The sequence below is a fragment of the Typopeltis vanoorti genome, chromosome 18 (assembly GCF_054136105.1).
Source record: "Typopeltis vanoorti isolate ZY-2024b chromosome 18, IOZ_Tvanoo_1.0, whole genome shotgun sequence".
Taxonomy (NCBI): domain Eukaryota; kingdom Metazoa; phylum Arthropoda; class Arachnida; order Uropygi; family Thelyphonidae; genus Typopeltis; species Typopeltis vanoorti.
In genome coordinates, this window is record NC_143566.1 from 16,300,391 (window position 1) to 16,322,446 (window position 22,056).

The window sequence follows — 22,056 nt, forward strand, 5'->3', positions numbered from 1 at the left end:
GTATGCCTCGAAACACATTATAAGAATCAGTTGTATGAATTCAATCGAAGCATAGGAAAAGCGTAAGGGGGGGGGGGATACAGAAACACCAAATTTTTGAGTGTGGGCAAGATTTTTTTTTCCGCCCTTCGGTCGAAATTGTATATATATATATATATAGTGAATAAATAAATAAAATATTTTTGTGTTTATTATATATATATATATATATATATATATATATATATATATATATATAGTGAATAAATAAAAAAAATATTTTTGTGTTTATTATATAATGAGTACATAATTTTAACACAATTTATAAATATTGCATAAATCACATTAAGTATGACAAAACAAATATGAAAAAAATCTATAAATTCAGTTTTAATTATTTAAAAAAAGAGACCTTTCTACCTTAATTTCGGCAAAAGACTTCACTACTTCTTCTAGATCTAATGTCTCGGCTATATCACTTTCAATGATAAAGTGGTTAAGCTATCTAATCTCTCTTGGGACATTGTGGACCGCAAATAAATTTTAATAAGTCTTAATTTAGGAAAACTGCGCTCTGCACTTGCAACTATAGTTGGGATTGTTAAAAGAATTCGTAGTGATTTATGCACTTATTTGCACAAATATAATTTAATATTACTTTGGGAGAATAATTATTTGATATCCTCCGAGACAATATTTTTAATTCATCTAATAAATCTATTGCTGAAATATCTTTTTGATCACCATCAGACAGAACAATTTCTAAGTCGAAACAAGCCTTTTTACTGTATCATTATCCAATTTTAAGTTGCCAATGTTAAAGAGAAACCCAAAAATTGATTCATATTTATTTAGCTGTTCAAATCTCTCAGTAATTGATGTTACTGCTGAATCAAGAATTACATTAAAAAAAAAATAATTTGAAACTGTCTCTCAAAATTAGTAATTAATTTGTTAGGACATTCATAATCAAATTGAATTTTTACATGTCGAGTTCGTGTGCTTTCGTTAGTTGGAAAATCAGCATTTAACCCAATATTTAGAGCAAAGTTATGGGCCTGGTGCTTAACTTTCAAAAATTTATTTTCGCTTCTGTATGACGTCAAGAATTTTTTCGTGACATCTAATGATTTCAAGCATTTAACCCAATCAGCATTTAACCCAATATTTAGAGCAAAGTTATGGGCCTGGTGCTTAACTTTCAAAAATTTATTTTCGCTTCTGTATGACGTCAAGAATTTTTTCGTGATATCTAAGGATTTCAAGGCTTTCATAATATTGCAAGGGATATTCTGCAGTTGTTTGCTAGATGCATTGACTTCACTTAGAATATCATACCAAACAAATGTGCCAAATATAAACTTGAAAGAATTCATTTTTTTTTTTTGCTAACGAACTAGCTTCCAATTTTGTTTTAATGCCTTGTCCAATTAAGCTGCCATCTTCTGTGATAAAAATTAAAGCTTCATGTATTTCTTTTACTTGATTTCGTATTGCTTTTACAACTTCAATGCAACTTTCCCGTCTCGTCGTGTATAAAGGTTTTAAAGTAAAATTTTGGATGTGGTTTAGAACTCCCCATCGATGACTCGACGAAGAAAAGAAATTATAGATTGAATGAATAATGTCAAAAAATAAAACCGTATCTACATTGCAGCTTGCTGCATCGCTCAATACCAAGTTCAAGGAATGCGTACAACACGGAACAAAAAATGCTCTAGGATTTTTGTTCCTTAAAAGTGCTTCCCCTGCATTCTTCCCCTTCATATCCCTGACCACGGATATTTTGAATATTTAAGTTTTTTTTTCTAATAATTTTAAAATTACTTCAACCATACCACTTCCTGTTGTATTATTAATTTTAATAAAATCTAGAAATCTTTCCTCTATTTGTATAATATCTTGGGTTTCTTCATTTTTGTCTTTTATGGAAAAATATCTTACAATTAAGGACATTTGCTCCTGCTGCGAAATATCAGTGGTGCAATTAACAATCATTGAAAAATACTTAGCATTCATTATTTTAGATACAATTTTTTAAATTTCATTACTCAATATAGTAATGATTTCGTTTTGTATATTAATACATTTCCCTAAATAATGAACGTGAATTTCATTGTTTTTTATGCGTTCTACATGTTTTTGTAATAGGCTGTCAAATTCGGCGAATAATTCAATCAGTTTCAAAAATTTTCCATTATTATTTGTATATAGAGTATCTGAACTTCCTCTGAATGCTGTTTTCTTTTGCAAGAAATTTAATAAACCGATATTATGCGTTTTAAAACATGCATCCAGTGTTCTTGTTCTTTTTTTTGAATAATTTTAGCTGATGTTGATCAATTGTAGTTTCATTTTTTAAACGCTTTTCCAAATCAATCCATTTTTCAAAATTATTAAAATGTTCTTGAGATTTTTCGTGGCGCTGAAGAACTTGGGACATATGTTTCCAATTGTTATTTCTTCCGAAATTAAGTTCATAGTTCGAATATTAGAAAATAATTTGCAGCAGAAACAAAATACTACATTTTTTGAACTTCAGTAAAATAACCAAGATCTTTTAATAGTTTCTCCGTTACTCAAAATCCTATAATAATGCGATACATGAAAACTTCTATTATGTTCATCGCTTGAAAAAAAAAAAAAAAAAAAGTCTATTTTTAATTCAGCAGGAGGACCTCGTTTTTCTAATATATCAATTATTGAATTGGACGAGTTTGGTCAAAAAGCTCGTAATTTAGTGTTGAGGTATTTGTATTTGAAGTTGAAGTCGAAGGTATTGGATGTTTCTGAAGAGCCTGATCATCATCTAAACACAAATTCAAATTTTCAGACTCATTGTCAGTGGGGAACTCTACAGGAACGTCGCTTTTTTTTTTTTTTTTTTTGAAATTATCAGAAAGAAGAGTCAGTGAAAGTTTTAAAAATTTCTGCAATTGATTTTCTTGCTGAGTTCGAATAACTTCTCATTCTGCTCGTCTTTTTCTATAGTAATGACCAGAAAGGGTTTTAATTTGGTTCTCTGGTATGCCTTTTTAATATAATAATAATAATTATTATTATTATAAAAATCTCCATGGAGTCAAAGACTCATCGTGGGAGGTCCACTATTATACACATAGTTTATCATACCACGCCTTAAATATATTTACTGTCTCTGCGCTCACCACACTCTCCATGCAAAACATCTGCTCCTCACTCCCTTGCTCACACAAATTCCAAATCTCCTTATATCGCTTGTTGCTTTCTTTACTTGCTCTTCCTTTTATCTTTTCCTTTTGAGAAAAGCAGCTCCCGATAACTTTTTCTCTTTCAAATTACTAATCTAAATGACAATAAATTTCGTATTGATAAATTATTATTTTTCTATTAATTATTAATTTTGAGTTTATTTATTATTTTTAAGAGTTTTAAAAAACTTAAATCTTATTTTTTAAAAAAATCGATTTAAAACAGTTGCCTTCTACGGATTTCTGCTATAAATAATTAATTTATACAATAATTTGAAAATTTGATAATTAAAGGCAAACTATAATTATTGAGGGCAATGTAAGACGTAAAGTATGCTACCCAACGAGCGATTTTGGCATTTTGGCAAAATGCTCCTCTGATTAATGTTTATAATTTATAAACTATTATCTTTAAAATGTTATTTGTCTATCAAAAATCCAAAAATATGTATACACAATTAAAAACAAAGTCAAAAATTGTCCAAAGTCACATAAATACTGAATACACAATACACTCAATATGTTTCACATTCAAAATTGAAATGACGCTGAAAAAAATTATGTAATGTAAGTGCATATTACGCTGTTTCGTCTATCCCAATTCGAAGCAGAATTTAAGAAAACGAACAGTGTAATATACACCTATGTTTCAGAATAAATATTTGGAGAGATCAGTGTTTCTGAAACCTCAGATATCCATGTAACCCTTCTTTAATTTTCATTATTACCAAGTACCTTATCAAAATAATAATAATAATAATAAATAAATAAAAATATATTTCATTGTAAATGTCTGTTTTATTTGAATTTAGATGTACATTTAAACAAAAAAAAAAGATATATTTTTAATAGAACAAAATTTATAAAGATACTATACATTTTTACTCAATATAAATAATTTATCACCGATGAGAGGAGTAAAATTGCTTATTGCTATATCTGCTATATTGCTCTCTTTTGTGCGTTTTATAAATCCAGTCTTTAACCAATGATCCATACTTAAGAATTTAAAAACTAAAAAAATTACCGTATTTACTCGAATATAACTCGCACTTTTTTCCCAAAATTAAAGCTAAAAAATCGTGGTGCGAGATATATGCGGGGATTTTTGGAAACTAAAGTTTTCAGAAAAGAAAAAAAAAACTGAAAGTAGGTATGACTTACCAAGACGCTTCTATTCTCCCTCACTTCTTCTGTCCTCTAGAGTGGTTTCCTTGTGTGCAATGTCAAAGTTATCTACCCAAATAGAGTCATTTTCTTTCCCATTATATCAAGCAAAAATTACCAGTAATTTAAGACTTGAGATATATATAATGAACAATCCTTGACAAATTACTAATGAGAAGTGAAAGATGTGGCGATTGTAGGCCAGTAAAGAAAGAGCAGTTATTAAGAAGTGCATATGATTGGTGCGGTATTAACAAAAGATCGTGCGACCCAAACAAAAAGCAAGCTGAGTGACAATTGAATGGATATGCTAATTTTCTTAAAACGATTTCCATAATATCTGAAATACATTCACTATATATTTCTTAGTTTTAACATGTTCATGACTGGGTCAAGCAAAACCATATGTTGCACCAGCAACATGTGGTTTTGCTTGAGAGTATACAGCAGTTTCTGTTGGAGGGGAGATGTGATTAATTAGTTAGTGTTTATATTCCCAGTTGTCTGTAATTGCACTATTTGTTGAGAAATATATTACAGTCTGGAGATGTCTGTGAACCTTATTCAGTGACATGATAAAATTAATCGTTTTTCGTGTTTCTGCAGTATAGTTGCTGTTGTGGAGGGCGTATTGTTTACTGCAGGGAGCGAGTTATCGCTCCAACGTGAAATTCGGGGCAATAGAGACTCGCAATTTGAGTAGGAGAATTCATGCATAATATAATTTAATATATATATATATATATATATATATAATTTTTTTATTAATAAAATATAATAAGCACATATTTAACTGTCAATGGGAAATGGCGCCTGTTTTTATTTGGTAAACTAAATGCTGTATTTTTGTAAAATATCTTGTTGCCGTAATACGGCTGAACGAGTGCCCTTATTAAGCAGCGCCGTGAGGCAGGCTGCCTCTATGCTACACCCAGTCGACGGTACTGTCCCAGGGATTATCAAAATAAAAATAATTAATTGGAGCTTATATAATTAGAATAAAATGATTATCTTTATAAATATATATATATATATTTAATATTTTTAAATATGATATATCCAATTTAATTTTTTTTTTCCTGCCTCCAGTATAATTGTAACATAAACTCTGTAAGTTTTCCGCCCTTTTATTTTTTCCCGTGCGGCATTCGTACATTTCGCCCTTGCCTCGCGCCGGGCCTGTCTGTGGTAAATATAAACGTGATTAGTACTTTAAAATTATGATTACAAATTATTCCCTTAACAGGAATAGCAATTTATAATCACAGTATCACCCCTTCCCTATAATATAATTCTGCACAGAAATGCATATTATTGAGGAGTTGCCGATCAAAGATATTATTTATTCATGATAATCTGTAGGAAATTAAAAATAAACATTTAAGAATGTCTTCGGAGTAATGTTTCTTTCTTCTATTAATCTTTATATTCTATTATCAATAATTTTTTATATTGATAATAGAATATAAAGTTCTTTAAATTCTATTATAAATATTACCAAGCAGAAAAGAGCCAATTTACTAAACTTGGAAATACTTATATTTAATTTCTTGATTAGAATGAATAAATTAAAAAAAAACCTTCTATATGTTTGACTGCCGATATAAAATTAATAAACTTAGATTTCCGGCCTAAACATTAATTTTATGTATATGCTGTAATTTATTTATATAATATAATAGTGATAGCCTTTAGGAAAAGGTAAGTCGCTCGCGAAGATGGCGAGATATCCAAGTTTGTTTTTACTCCTTTTCTTTTAATTTGTGGCAGCTGTTTGTATTATTTCGATATTGTCCGCTATTTTATAAATACTTAATATTAAATGCTTTATTTTCGTTAATCTTGTGTTTTACTTATACAAGTTCTTCTTGGATGCAACGTTTCCATATCCTGAGGTAAAATATTAAGCGGGTTGAAAAGTAATGTTTTTTAGTGACTGTCTCCAGTTCGAAGTAAAATCATGACCGAAAATAAAATTTTAGAACGAATTAACTGCTTCACATATCTGGGGTATTCTAAATCATATACAGAGAAAGTTGACATCGATACCAAAATTTTGAACTTCTTAAACATAAAAAGGATGAAGAATATATTTTCAAACCTAACCAAGTTCAAAAGCATGTAAGAGTAAAAGTTCATGACACTCGAGACCTTCTCCACTGTATGGAAATTATCTGTACGTAACCCTTCTAATACTTAGCGATATGACATCACACGGCTCGTTCTATATATGAATGATCAATTGTTCTTATTCCACTTTGTTTTTTAAAAACTATTCCTATGTAGCCACTGAAGATGGACTGTAATATTCAGACCGAAATATTTGACAAATTAAGCATTATTCTTGTGCTAACGTGTATATATTTCTAATCATTACGTAACACCTCCAAGGTCTCATCGCGAGAGAACACCCTACTCCACTCCGCTACACACACTCCACTAATAGTTAATCCTCCCACTACCATCAACGCCATCTGCCATCCATCACTACCAACAACAGTATTTTCTCTCTGTGAATTGCGTATGATCTGATGGCTAATTTGCCTGTAAGCAAGAAGAAAACCCCCTGCTACCCCCGTATGAGATTGACTAACTCATCTTCACCTGAAAAAAAGTCCATGTAACGATTCCTCTCTCACGACGAGAATCGAATTCGTGTTTTTTTTTTTTTTTTCAATCGAATTTCGAAGTGTAACGTCGTTCTTCCAATTGCACTACGGAGATAAAATCTGAACTATAAAAACTTCAGAATACACACACTCTGAAGAAATGAAAAAGAGCAAGCTGTACACTCGAGACCTTCATATGAGAGAAAAAAGAAACAGAGAAATTGATTAAATCGAAAGAATGGACAGTTCGTGACTACCCAAAAAGGTGCTCTGACACCACTCATTTGGAGGACATGGAAAATCAGGGACGACCAAGAGCAAAGATGGATGGGACTGGAAAGAAAGCCATGTGGCTAAATCCCTGAAAGTGACGGTTATGACGGCGAATACTAATTGCCAACATTCGTCCTTCTCTGTGTTTACCTTGATTCTGGATACATTTTTCCCAACCATCACGACGATGTCCTTTTTTGAAATTACCTAGGTTCGAATCAGGAGTAGGATGCAAACTTTTCGCTTCCCCCCTCCCCCTTAATCTGAAGGTGGATGTCGTATGAGAGGTTTTCGGGTTCACTTACGAAACTCCAGTTTTTATTCCGCAAGAACACATACTCTTACCATTATTTCAAACAGCAACTATAATGACCTTTTACCTGAAGTTGAGTTAGTTTCGTATGAGTGGAAGGATTTTACACCCTGAAACACGGATTCATCCCGCAAAACAACACAGCGAGATGAACACGCAAAAATTAACGGACATGATGCATTGGTCTATATAGGCTTAGTAGTTTGGCCCATAACTCCAAAGAGAAACAATCCAGACTTCGGAGAAATGTGTGACTTTTGAGGATAAATCCAATATGTTAGACAGGATATAGCATGATTTTTCTAACCAAATTGAAATTTCATAGACAATCCTTTAAGAGATTGTCTATAAAATACCCAATCTCTTCAGGGATTGAGTATTTGCCTGTTCCCGTTTCTGGTCTCTCCATCTTGCAGCTCTCTCTTTGTTCTATATTTATCCATCTCTTTTGGTAGCCGATATCTTTTCATCATTGGTCATTCATGGAAAGATATGTCAAGGAGACTTATCGTGTGAGGGTAGAGATACTACTAATATACCTTCGTTATCGATGCGAACCAAACACGTGTCTCGCTGCATATGCTGGAATCTCCGATTTACATACGAAAACTTACCGGCGTCAATAGTAGTTAGTGGGCGAGCGTATGCAGTTTTGAATGGACGAGACGATTATTAAGTATTTTTAAAAATGCGGCATAAGTAACGTGATGGATGGTATTGAAGATGACTTAGTTTTTGAAGAGAGTGATAACGTTCAGACAATAATAACGAGACGAGTGAAGACGAACTGAATGCTTCTGGTACAAATTATGGTAATAATAAATGAAATTTATGGTCTGCGAATATTTTTTCTAAAAATTGTCTCATTCGTTTCGGATGCATCTTATCGTCCGAAAAATACGGTATGTAGATACTAGTCTATTTTATCATTTATTCCCATAAAGTATACACACATCTATTATAAAAAGTTAAAATTTAACCAACTTACGCGCACAAACACTTACAGACCGTACGTGGCCATTTGCAGTTGAGAGAAATGTAAAGATGCAGTGTTAAATCAAAACGGCATAAAATTGGCTGTTATTAAGTAGGTAATTATGACGAAAGAATTATGAAAGAATGAAACCAAGAACCAGTAATAGAAAAAATTAAAAAACATAAACATAAATGGATGGAACACGTTCAAAGAATGAAAACAGAAAGATTACCAAAACAAGCCTTAAAGTACAAGCCATTAGGAAAAAGAAAACCAGGATGTCCTCTTAAACGATTCAACGATGACTGACTTCTAATAGGAACAGGCCATGCTAGGCCTAACGCATGATGATGATTTAGGTAAATTAATTAGCATGAAATAAAATTTTTATAACGATTCATTCATTAGTGTATAGGCCACGCTACCGCGAAGCAATCGTATCGATTGCACTAGGCTACCATAAAGTAATCATATTGCTGCTGTTGCCGCTTCGTTATCAATGAATGGATAACATTATACCTGTAAATAAATATGAATAGTTTCTTTTTCACGTTATATTTTCATTTTTGATGTCTAGTGTTAGTAATACGTATAACAAATACAGCGTTTTGTATCTTATAAGACAATATTGATGTTAGTACTGACGATTCATCTTGTGAACAGACGACGTAAACTTACTATATCGATAAATACAGTACAGTATTGTAAAATATATTTTCACTTCCTTATGATTTTCTTAATAACATTTTCTTTTCTCTAGCTTACTTTATTGTAAGAATATAGTATATAATACATATACCATACAAATTATGTGTTAATCGACTGTTTACGTTATCGGTAAGGCTTCTGGTCAACAGTAGGCTACCAGAATTAAGTTTTGGAGGACTCAAAAGTTATACACGAATTTTCGAACAATGCGGGGGGGGTCGGCTCCCCTAACCCCCGCTTTGTTCAAGGGCCAACTGTATATGAATATAATATTATTTTTTTTAAATATTTCCTGACTCCCGTGAAACATGTTTCTCAATTTCAGAAATATCATTCCAAATTAAACCAAGAGCCAATCGATATAATGGTTGCTTACTCATAGAGCTTCGGTTTCAAGAACTGTTGTTTCACATCAAACTGGCATAACTCACTTCGGGATTGAGGCGGTTAGAATTACGTTTAAAATCAACAAAGGCTATGAAGTCAGTACTGTATGTTATGTCTGTTAATTGTGTGAATTTTCTGGTCATTTCTCCAGTTTTGAGAAATGAAAAACTCGAGTTTCTCGAGTGGAAACCCAGCAATCTCTTATATACACGAATGAACAGCTTTTCGTTAATTAACGCCACATAGAGCATAAAATTTAATTAAAATTTGTTTAAAAAAATAAATAAACATCCTCTTTTGGGATTCTCGTTACGTTGATCATCTCATCGTGGGCTATAGATGTTCAATTAAAGCCACAGGCTTGAGATGCGTCCTTAGCATTATTTTTTTATTTATTTATTTTTTTGTATAAGTACAATTTACGAGATTGAACTGCCCACTCAGTCTCCAAAGTTAAATAGGGTAAACGGCCTCGCCTGTTCCCTATACGGGAACAACATAGTCGTTAGCTGATTAGTCTTGGCATCACATGACGATTTTGTTATTAGTTTAAGCGCGCCCGCAGCGCAGTAGGAACAGTAGGATATTGCGCCTTCTATTGGAAAAGATATCTGAGTTTATTCTCGTTGTGACGAGAGGGAATTTTATATGGACTTTTTCAGTTATAGGGGAATTAGCCGATCTCAAACAGAGATAGCAGGGTGTTTACCTACAGTACTTCAGGTTGCGAAAACAAAAATATGGATGAATTTGAATCCCCCAGCTGTTAACATTTTATGCAACGAGAAACTCCATTGTGAGGCCCTAAGAACCGAAATAATATTTATTATTATGTAATTGTTTAACTTTTTTTTCACCATTAACTATTATTAAATAAGTAAAATCTGCAGTGCAGTGTACCTTGAAATGAGAAGAGCCTACAAAACTTTTATTTAGTCCTGAATCGTGTGAGGAAACTATATTAAACTTTGTTATTCTAGCTCTTGCCATTTTGGTTAAAATCCATAACAAAATGGAAAATAATTGGATGGTCAAAACAATAGAATGATCAGAAATAATCCAAAGACTAAGCATGTATGCCGTCCATAACTCAAATTTACAAATAAATAAAATATAAGTAAAAGAAGTAAGAATACTTCCCGTGTATTAGTCAACTATATTTTCCGTTAAGGAAATTGTCAGCAGCTTCCTTAACGGTACATTCCGTCGTTCTATTCGCAAATAACGTTCCCTCTTAAAAATAATAAAATAAAAAATAAAACTGATAGGAAACAACTGCTAAAATCTGCGAAATTCGAATTTGGCAGATTCTTGTTTCTTCTCAAAAGCGAACGTCATATCTTTAATATAAACGAAATTAAAAGAAAGTTTCTTTTAAAATATACCAGTAAGTTTAATTTCCTCTGCAATGAATTATTTATTTATTTATTTATTTTTTACTAGGGAGAACTAAGAAATATTTGGAGTTGAATTAAATCAAATATACTAAGGTATCAAAAAAAATTTAAAAAAAAAATCCAACAATGGAAGTTACGCTTTTAACAGTTATTGCTAAAAGTGGTACTATAATTTCTATAAATAAATATACATGCTATTATCCAGTTTATATGTATAAATTACGTATGCATGGACCATAAACACGCCTTTACTATCTAACCTACATCTCCCCAAATTCCATTGTTATATGAATGTTAATGTTTGTGAATGTTGTTACATCTTTCATTGACTGGTGCGAGACTACAATTTCATAAAAACTTCTCGACTCTCTAGCCTGTAGATTATGGTTCAAAATTCAATGCTACTGATATTTGTTAACATTTATAGGTAGTTTTCATCGTCCGGTATGCGATCAACGAATCATAAAAACGCTAAGAACAAATAAAAGCTACCAAATATATCATTCCATATGTGTTTCCGTTCCATATTTCATAATCATGAGATTTTGTCAGTATTTTCTGATAGGAGTTCGTTAACGCTAGTCGATGAGCATTTCTGTACTTATTTATATCAACGAATATGATAAAATACTCTTATGGTTAACGTTAGTATGGAAGACCTTTCCAAAATACACCTCGAAACTTTGAATAGGTTTAAATGAACTTTGTAACTGGTTCGTTTCCAGATTGATTTTTGTTAGAATAATAATAAAAAATAAATCTGAGATTTCATGTTCCACCTGGATTGCTGAATGAATAGTGTCTCCATTATTCAACAACCTGTGGACTATGGGTTTTGAATCCTTGTGTGAAGCGGATGTCTTTAGATTGGTTTCATCGTCTGATGTGAGATTACCACCTTGCTATTGCAGGCCTGAAGTAACTGAAAAAATTACCATGTTTGCTTCAAGAAGGTTCCCGGTTTTTCTCACAGACGATATTAATGTTCTAGAAAGGATTACAACCTTTTATGGACACACCTGCCATCTTCTTCTTCGTGAATATTTTGCAATTGAGCAGGGTCTTCTCTTAGTAGTAGCAAACACTTTCCTTCCACTCTCTTCTGTTCTGAGCCTTCTCTTTCAAGGTTGTGTACCTGTCTCCGTTCAGCATGTCATCTAGCATTGTTTTCCTTACTCTTCATCTGGATCTTTTTCCGTCTATTTTTCCTTCGATGGCATCTCTGGTGATTCCATTCCCTCTCAGAATATGTCCGATCCAGTTTCCCTTACTTCTTTTTATCCTCCTTAACAGACTTTCTTCTTCTACTCTTTTTAAGACCTCTTCATTAGTTATTTTATTTGTCCTTTTAATTTTTTTCATCCTTCTCCAAATCCACATATCAAAGTTTTCCAAAATCTTAATTTCTTCGATGTCCAAGTTTCAGCTGCATAGAGGACAACGCTCCACACATAACATTTTATTAGTCTTTTCTTTAGGTCTCTATCCATTTTACTTCTGAATAAATTCCAAATTCCATTTTCTATTAAAGGCATCTCTTCCCATCGCTAATCTTGCTTTTCTGTCACTTTTACATCTATCATCATTACTAATCTTTTTAACTTTACTTATGACAGAACTGCCATAAGTAAAGTTAAAAGAAAACTCATTGGGACTCCAACTCATTTACTACAGTGGTTAGGAATCCAATTAATTAAATAAAATTTCATTAAATGGATTCCCAAGTCTTAGTAGCGCTGCGTATGTGCAAGAGTGAACCAACAAGTAATTACACTTCAAAATGCGAATATAAGACAATAACCTATGAATTCCTTCAATGATGATGCCAGCAGATGAATTTAGTGTGCGCCACGTTTGAAATGATTGATTTAACCTTTATTTTTTAAACATATAATGTAGTATATTAAAATCGCTACGTGGCGCGATGATAATTAAGTGCGGAAAGTAGGAGCATTTCGAGACGTCCACACAACATGAGCGTACTATTACTGCATCCTTCAGTGTAAAATTGTAAGAAAAGTTTGTTACGCGTCACTTAATTAGAAATACTGCATTAAGCTTGTAGATTGATGAATTGTATAGATCCCAAGCAATGCTGCAATCAATGATAGGGTTGATGCCCGAAAATCAAGTTTTTCCTTCAGTAAAACAGGTGAATCGATATACAGAGGACCACGACAATACGTACTGGCCACCATACTCTGTCGAAACTAGTTCTGATTGAAATAATGAGCATCTTTGCAGAGCAAGGATAGTTAACTGCAATAGATTATGATAATTTATCATGCCTTAGCGTGAAGTTCAGAATACACTAAAATACGTTGATATCCCTGCCCGTTAAGAATGCTCAGTGCGATGAAGAAACCCACATAAATTTAACTTAAAACTACACTGAATGGACAAAACATTAAAGACAGCAGTGATGGGAAGTTGACACTGGCATTCCCCGAGTAAAGTGAAACGTACCCAAACCGAGCGCAGACGGTATAAATAAGCAGACATCGGGCATCTTAACAGTATCGCAATTGACGAACATGGATAAATGTGGCGATCTGATCGCAGAACTGTTCTTCGCAAGATACATGGTTCATTCTGTCTATCGTCCAAGTGGTAAGAACTCGAGGGTACCATATCAAGAGCCTACCGCGAGTATACCATCAAAAGGCGTACCAGCGAGCAAGTGGTGGCCAACCACACACCCTTGATGACCGGGGTCGATCTAGACTGTTCAGGCTCGTACAGACCAACCACTGGGCAACGCGGCCCAAATTATATCCAGTTTCAATGTCGGAGGTCCAAGCAGCATCAGCGAGCGAACGCTATGAACCCTGCATATTATGGGAGCCAGTGTACCATTGTTGACAGCTCGTCATCGACATTGCGCCTCGCCTGGTCCCGCAACTAAGCGAGGCGCAATGTACCTAAACTTTACCTCTGCAAAGTCGACCAGAGTCGTGTGGTCTGTTGAATCCTGTTATCAGTTGTACCGAGCTGACGGGAGGGTGCGAGCATGGCTAGAATGACCTGCAGCATCTGGTGGAGTCAATGTCTTGGAGAGCATAGGCTGTTATTCTTGCTAGAAAAGGTCTGGCACATATTAGGTAGGTATCTTTAATGTTTTGTCCATTGAGTGTATTAACTATTAAAATATAAAATCCATCTCTGTAGCAAAAATTCCAAGGACAAAGATTAGCTCAAAATGCAAATATTGGCATGGCATTCCAGTATGAAATTTTCTAAATAGATCATTAATTTAGTCATGATTTTAGATAAAAAGACGTAGTTACTCTGTTGATTTTTTGGGGGGGGGGTGTAATCTGAAAGTGCCTCTTTAGCCATGAGAAAATGGCGTTTTGCATTCATAACGCTAAGCTGTCCAAAGAATTAATTCGGTTGTAGTCGCCGATTAGAGGAACTTTTCCGAGTCTGATCAGCTGGCTCCTGAGTTAGCCAATCTTTAGTAGTTGATTAAGGTTTGAACTCTGCATGATAAGAAGTAGACCACGGAACACGTACTGTTAGTGACTATAATACCACTGTTAACTCTAGTGCCACGAGATGGCGGTTGTATCCTCTCTCTCTCTCAGATTTTAAGGAAACTGGCTGCTTATATCTCCCAAAAGCTAGTTAGAGCTAAATAGCTCTGCTGCTGCCTACTTTCTCTGGGGAACAATATATATATATATATATATATACAGTATTTGGAAGGTTAGAACAGATACCATAGTGGAGCAATACACCAATGGCTCCTACATTAATAAGATGTACGACAACCTCCTTTCACTGCGATGACTTCGGCAACCCTATGGGGTATATTTTCCACAAGCGTACGATAGCGATCAATGGAATTTTGGACCATTCTTCCTGTAAGCATGTAATGAGGTGGTGGGGAAGACGTTCCTTAACCTCACTAGGCGCTCCAGTTCATCCCATAGATGTTCAATAGGGTTGAGATCAGGGCTCTGTGGAGGCTGGTCAAGTGTGGTAACGTTCATGTTACAAACACGCAGTTACAGCAGCAGTCCTATGACAAGGTACATTGCCTTGCGGAAAGAGACAATGGTCAGTTCCGTATAAACGCCACAAAATAGGAAGCATTGCGTTGTCCAGAATGTTTAGATACCTCTCGGAGTTCAATATTCGTGGCACCCCAGAGCGAAACCAAACCAAGGAAAACAGGACCATACCATCGCACCGCCACCTCCGAATTTCATAGTTGGGCTTACGCACTCTGGTAACGTTTAGCGGGCATCCGACACACCTATACTCGTCAGTCGAGTCGGTAAAGTGTGTAGCGTGATTTGTCGCACCATAACACAGCTTTCCAAGCCTCCACATCCCACCGTAAAATTTTTTTGCACCACTGAAGACGACGCTGCATGTTGGTTCTAGTAATGTGAGCAAGGCCGTATTCATGGGTGTGCGGTAGCACAGGGCCCCACAAAACGCAACAAAATTGAAAAAAGAAAATCAATTATTTTTTTAATTATTATATAAATTAATATTGTAATTATTATATAGAAAAATAGATGTATATAATTTTACAACCAACTATTGTTATAGTAAGCGGAATAAGATCGTAGTGCTAGAGCGGTAGTAGTTGAAACTACTCAAGATATATAACAATATCGTACAACATAGTGTTAAATAGAGAAAAGTGCATTTTAAAACAGGTGTTTTTAATAATTTTAAGGAGATTTTGATTTTAGTTTATGATTTTATGAACAAGTAAGTATATACACATACTGTCATGGCAAATTGTTTTATGTGACATTACTTGCAAAACATCTTAAAAAATATATTTTGTAAACTGGTTTTAGGTTATCCGACATCAGAATTTTTCTTTAATAGGAGTTTTCAACTATATTAGATTTATTTATTTTCTAATATTATCTATTTTAGATATATTTTATTTATCAGGTAAGTAATTTTGTTTTAATTTATTAACTTATTTTATAATTAATCTATCGTATTTAATTCTAGAGTATGACTAGCCATGAGAGAGATTATTATGGAAGAAAATACACAAGTGGACATGAAAAACGAAAACGAAAACAAGAAAATTAGGAACGTCAAAGAAATTCACTGTTTAAATTTATAAAGTTGAACTCATTTGTTCAACTTTATTTGTTCAGACTTTATTTGTTCAACTTTATTTGTTCAGACTTTATTTGTTCAACTTTATTTGTTCAGACTTTATTTGTTCAACTTTATTTGTTGAACTATATTTGTTCAGATATACCAGTTGATAACGGGAGTTCTGAAATAACTACAAACAGTTCTTCTGCTTCAACATTAATTAATAATGAGAGTTCTGAAATACTCAAAGGAAGCGGAGAACATGACGCATTTGGTCAAACAATGAGTATTGAAGATTCTAAAACTGAGACACCAGAGGAAGGTGAACTATTTACTGTTGATGATCCAGCAACATTGGCCAAAATTTTGAACAACGCAACACTAACACAAATTGTACAACGTGGTCCACCGTCTCCTCCGTACTGAAAATGATTTTCTAAATAATGACAACAAGAGGTGTTTTTCCACAGCTCACTATGTTAGGACAATTGCAAACGGAGAGAAGCAAAACAGAAAATGGCTTGTATATTCAAACTCTTCCAACTATAATTTTTTATCTAATAATGGCTTTTCTGACTGGCGACATTAAGTGAAAGATTAAAGTCGCACGAACGAAATCCAGTGCACATGAAATGCATGTATTCATGGATACAAATGGAATGTAATTTAAAAAATCACAATACAATTGATCAAACAAATCAAAATGTCATAAAATTTGAAGCAGAACGGTTAAGAAATGTTTTAAGACGAATAGTAGCAGCAATTTTTAAATTATTATTGACCAGTCCAGTTAGGGTCGCATCAGCAGAAAGGTCATTTTCCAAATTAAAATTAATAAAAACCTATTTGCGATCTTCTATGTCTCAAGAACGTTTGTCGTCCCTTGCAATAATATCTATAGAGCATGAAATTGCAAAAAAATTGAATTTTGATAGCATTATAAATGATTTTATTGATAAGCCCATTAGGTTAAATAAAATTTAATATATTAAGATTTCTTTTAAATCTTATAAGTTGTTAAACATATATTTCATTCTTTATAGTAAAAATGGATAATTTTTTCATATTTTTATATTATTATTTATATTATTAAATAAATCATTGTTCTAGCGTATTTATACGATAATGTGTACTTACATAATAAAATAATATATCATGTACATACAAACACATTTATTTTTTAACTAATTTTTTCCCTTTACTTAAATTGATGCTAAAGAGCATACTTGTTTATTTATGTGCATAAATATTTTTCATATTTGATTTAATCAATTAATTAACAAGATATTCTTCCATTTAAAATTTCCATAAATGTTACTAACTTTCAGAGACCCCGCTTTTCCATTTCGCACAGGGTCTCGCAAAATGTAGAAACGGCCCTGAATGTGAGGCTTACATATTGCTATTCTCCCATGGAAATCTATGTTGTGAAGCTTGGTTCTGAAAGTTTTTGGCAGATTCACTCGATTCCTGGAACTCGAATTAATGTGTCGGCCGACGAATGGCAGTTTTTACATATTATCCTGTGTCATCTACTGTCACGTTCGGTGAGTGTGGTTGGTCATCTACCGCGGATAGCACTTGCAGTTGACTCCCTGCGCTATGTAGGGTAGAGGTTTCTAAGATGTGGGGTTTTAAAACTCAATGTTCTGGGAAGAAGAAAGAAACCCTACTGGCCTGAAAATGACCAACTAACTCGGAAATCGGCAGAAAAAACGGCCTAGACGAAGTTCCTCTAGTCAGCTACTAGAATTGATCAAATCTTTTTTACTGGGAAGGAGAAGACCGGCTCGGCGGACTATCGCGAATTTTTCGGTGAGCCGTCGTACGAATGGGCATAAATATATCTGAATTTTTAAAATTATTCATGTGCCATTTTTATTCAGTGAACACGTTCTTAAATAGAAACGCTTCAAAAATTCGGGCGGAAAATACCAAGAAATACACCTAGGATAAAATAATGAACATGCTTACGTACTGGCCAATAGCAACGAAGTTGGTCTCTTGCAACACACTATTCAGATAGTAATGCACACTTTTGTGCATGTGGATCGTTCAGCGTTCATTTGTTTACTTCGTAACTAGATGCATTTCTAGCTGCTAAAATAACAGTAATAATTATGTAGCTCAGTGGAAGTGGTGTTTGCACTCCTCAGCATTAAATCGCACGAAGAAGAGCTTCGCTAGTTCGATTTTAGTTGCCGACTAAAAAAGCTTTTTCTAAGGTCATTTTTTCTACTGGTTATCGAGTTAGTTGATCTCTTGCACGGCAAGTGGGCTTTTCCTCCCGGAAACTCGAGATGGTTTCGTTTACGGGACGAGTTTTTCGTCTCGTAAACTCAAGAAAATCGACCACAGAATCCCACTATTTTCAGACATTAAAAATATTGGGTTAGGTTTAGGTACCACGAGATGGCGACACTTGTTAGCCATCTCTTCACTGCAAGCCGCTTAATTAGCGATAGCTTTGGGCAGCTATCTCTGAATGGTTACCAGTGGAGATGGAACTGCCTACTCAGTCTCCCAAAAGTTATATAGGGCTAAAACGGCCTCACCTCTATAAGGGAATAATGGGCGTTAGCTGATGATATATATACTGTATATATATATATATATATATATATATATATATATATATATATATATATATATATATATATATATATATATATATATATATATATATATATAAAGTATTTTTACCTTGGGTATAATTATGTTAAAGATACCAAGCAATTTTAAACCTGGTTTTACTCCATTTTTCCCAAGTAAGCAAACAGACAAAAATGTCAAGTTTGCACCTGCAAGTGATGCAAGACTAGCTGATCCTACAGGTAGTGCAAGACCAAGGCAACTCGTGGTAGAGGTGGAACAAGCTCCGATCACTAATCTTAATATTTACGTATTGCCAAAACACATCTCCAAGAAGGGGATGTATGATGTTTTGTATTAAAGGCAAGGGGCCACTACCCAGACCGGTTTTGAACTTTTTTGAGGCCTCATCAGTGGGAGCTAGGCTAGAAATACCAAGATTTAGTAATACAGAGCTTGTAAGTATTTTACCAAAACAAGTTGCCATAAGGTGTTTTAACCTTATTAAATAAAAATCTCAGGAGGAGATATAGATGTAGAAAGTATTTTTACCTTTGGTATAATTATGTTAAAGATACCAAGCAATTTTAAACCTGGTTTTACTCCATTTTTCCCAAGTAAGCAAACAGACAAAAATGTCAAGGTTGCGCCTGCAAGTGATGCAAGACTAGCTGATCCTACAGGTAGTGCAAGACCAAGGCAACTCGTGGTATTTTTATTTAATAAGGTTAAAACACCTTATGGCAACTTGTTTTGGTAAAATACTTACAAGCTCTGTATTACTAAATCTTGGTATTTCCAGCCTAGCTCCCACTGATGAGGCCTCAAAAAAGGTCGAAACCGGTCTGGGTAGTGGCCCCTTGCCTTTAATACAAAACATCATACATCCCCTTCTTGGAGATGTGTTTTGGCATTAAGGGTAAATATTAAGATTAGTGATCGGATCTTGTTCCACCTCTACCACGAGTTGCCTTGGTCTTGCACTACCTGTAGGATCAGCTAGTCTTGCATCACTTGCAGGTGCAAACTTGACATTTTTGTCTGTCTGTTTGCTTACTTGGGAAAAATGGAGTAAAACCAGGTTTAAAATTGCTTGGTATCTTTAACATATATTCAACCTTTTTGACTGACTGAACCGAGAAAATAGATAACATGTTAATTTAATGAAGCACACAACATGTTTCGTCAAAACAACTTCTTAAAGCAAATTTAAAAAAAACAAAAAACAAAAACATTGTGCCATTATAATAACAGACTTGTAAACTAAATTAACTACTTGTTATCTAGTTTCTCGTTTCAGTCAGTCAAAAAAAAGATGAGCATACCTAATCACCAAGTAAATGTAACTAATGATTTTATATATATATATATATATATATATATATATATATATATATATATATATATATATATATATATATATATATATATATATATATATATATATATATATACTGTATATATGTATGTGTGTATATATATATATATAGAAAGTATTTTTACCTTGGGTATAATTATGTTAAAGATACCAAGCAATTTTAAACCTGGTTTTACTCCATTTTTCCCAAGTAAGCAAACAGACAAAAATGTCAAGTTTGCGCCTGCAAGTGATGCAAGACTAGCTGATCCTACAGGTAGTGCAAGACCAAGGCAACTCGTGGTAGATGTGGAACAAGCTCCGATCACTAATCTTAATATTTACCCTTAATGCCAAAACACATCTCCAAGAAGGGGATGTATGATGTTTTGTATTAAAGGCAAGGGGCCACTACCCAGACCGGTTTCGACCTTTTTTGAGGCCTCATCAGTGGGAGCTAGGCTAGAAATACCAAGATTTAGTAATACAGAGCTTGTAAGTATTTTACCAAAACAAGTTGCCATAAGGTGTTTTAACCTTATTAAATAAAAATCTCAGGAGGAGATATAGATGTATAAAGTATTTTTACCTTGGGTATAATTATGTTAAAGATACCAAGCAATTTTAAACCTGGTTTTACTCCATTTTTCCCAAATAAGCAAACAGACAAAAATGTCAAGTTTGCGCCTGCAAGTGATGCAAGACTAGCTGATCCTACAGGTAGTGCAAGACCAAGTAATATTAAAAATATTCATTTTTAATATTAACTGACTTAAAACCCGAGAGTTATAACAAAATGAGATTTATTGAGAATCTTCACAGGTTGCTCAACCACTTAAACAACCTCCATCAGAATATAAAATTGACCATGGAGATTGAAGAAAATAGTTCCATCTGTTTCCTAGATGTTAAACTCACCAAGACGCCTGAATCAATAAAAGTCTGTATATTTAGAAAGCCAACACACACGGACAGATATTTGCAAGCGTCCTCACATCACCATCCAGCGCAAAAGTTGGGTATTATATCATCTCTTGCGAATCGTGTAAGATCTGTACTGTCAGATGAAGAAGAACTAAAAAAAGAACTACAACATCTTAAATGGACCTTTAAAAACAATGACTACTCTTTAAAAAGTATTAACAACCAATTATCCCACCGTCAGTGTAGCAACGTAGAGACACAGGACGACTCCAAAGGTCATATCGTCTTGCCATATATTAGCACACTATCCAAAAAGGTGAATAGAATCCTAAAGAAGTTTAACATACAAACGTGCTTCTCGACTCTGCCAAAAATAAGATCACGTTTCAACAACTATAAACAATCTCACAACCTTCTACAATTTTCAGGTGTATACAAGGTCACATGTGAGTGCGGAAAGCCTTACTATGGGCAAACGGAGAAATCTATCCTACTACGTCTCGAGGAGCACCAGAGAGACATTGCTTATAAGAGAACCAGAACAACTGCTCTGTCGGGCCATGTCCTGTTTTCAATAAACACGAACAACGAAAGCCGCCAACATGAGATAAATTGGACACCAACTTCGAACCTACACATTTGCCATGATGAGGTGGAACGCCGCATTGTGGAGTCAAAAGAAATCACCTTGGACCCGCTTCATATGAACAATAATCTCAGCTATAATTTGCCTGACTCTTTCAGCTCTACTATCAGATACTGGAGATCGCGTGGTTCCACACACGCATAAGTGTACAACAATAGAACTTTAACACGGACTATAGCTCAAGTTCATAATAACTGTAATTCACAGTCGAATATTATAACTTTATAATTGTATAGCTTTAGAGTGTCTCAATGTTATTTTCAGTGTCTTTTAATACCTTTCTATGTTCTTAACGCCTGATGAAGTCAATCTCGACGAAACATGTTGCGTTTTCAAATAAATCTCATTTTGTTATAATTCTCGGGTTTTAAGTCAGTTAATAGTAAAAATGAACATATCCCAACCCCGAGTTTATAGTA

General features: G+C 33.9%; 1 protein-coding gene across 1 annotated transcript in view; it reads left to right on the plus strand.

The window, feature by feature from the left end:
- LOC150096510 (uncharacterized) overlaps window positions 1-21,551 on the plus strand; it is an 88,528-nt gene extending 66,977 nt beyond the window's left edge. Inside the window, exon 4 of the transcript XR_016549791.1 lies at window positions 21,420-21,551. The gene's annotated coding sequence lies outside the window, so the exon portion shown is untranslated. The remainder of the gene's footprint in view (window positions 1-21,419) is intronic.
- Window positions 21,552-22,056: the final 505 nt, after the last annotated feature.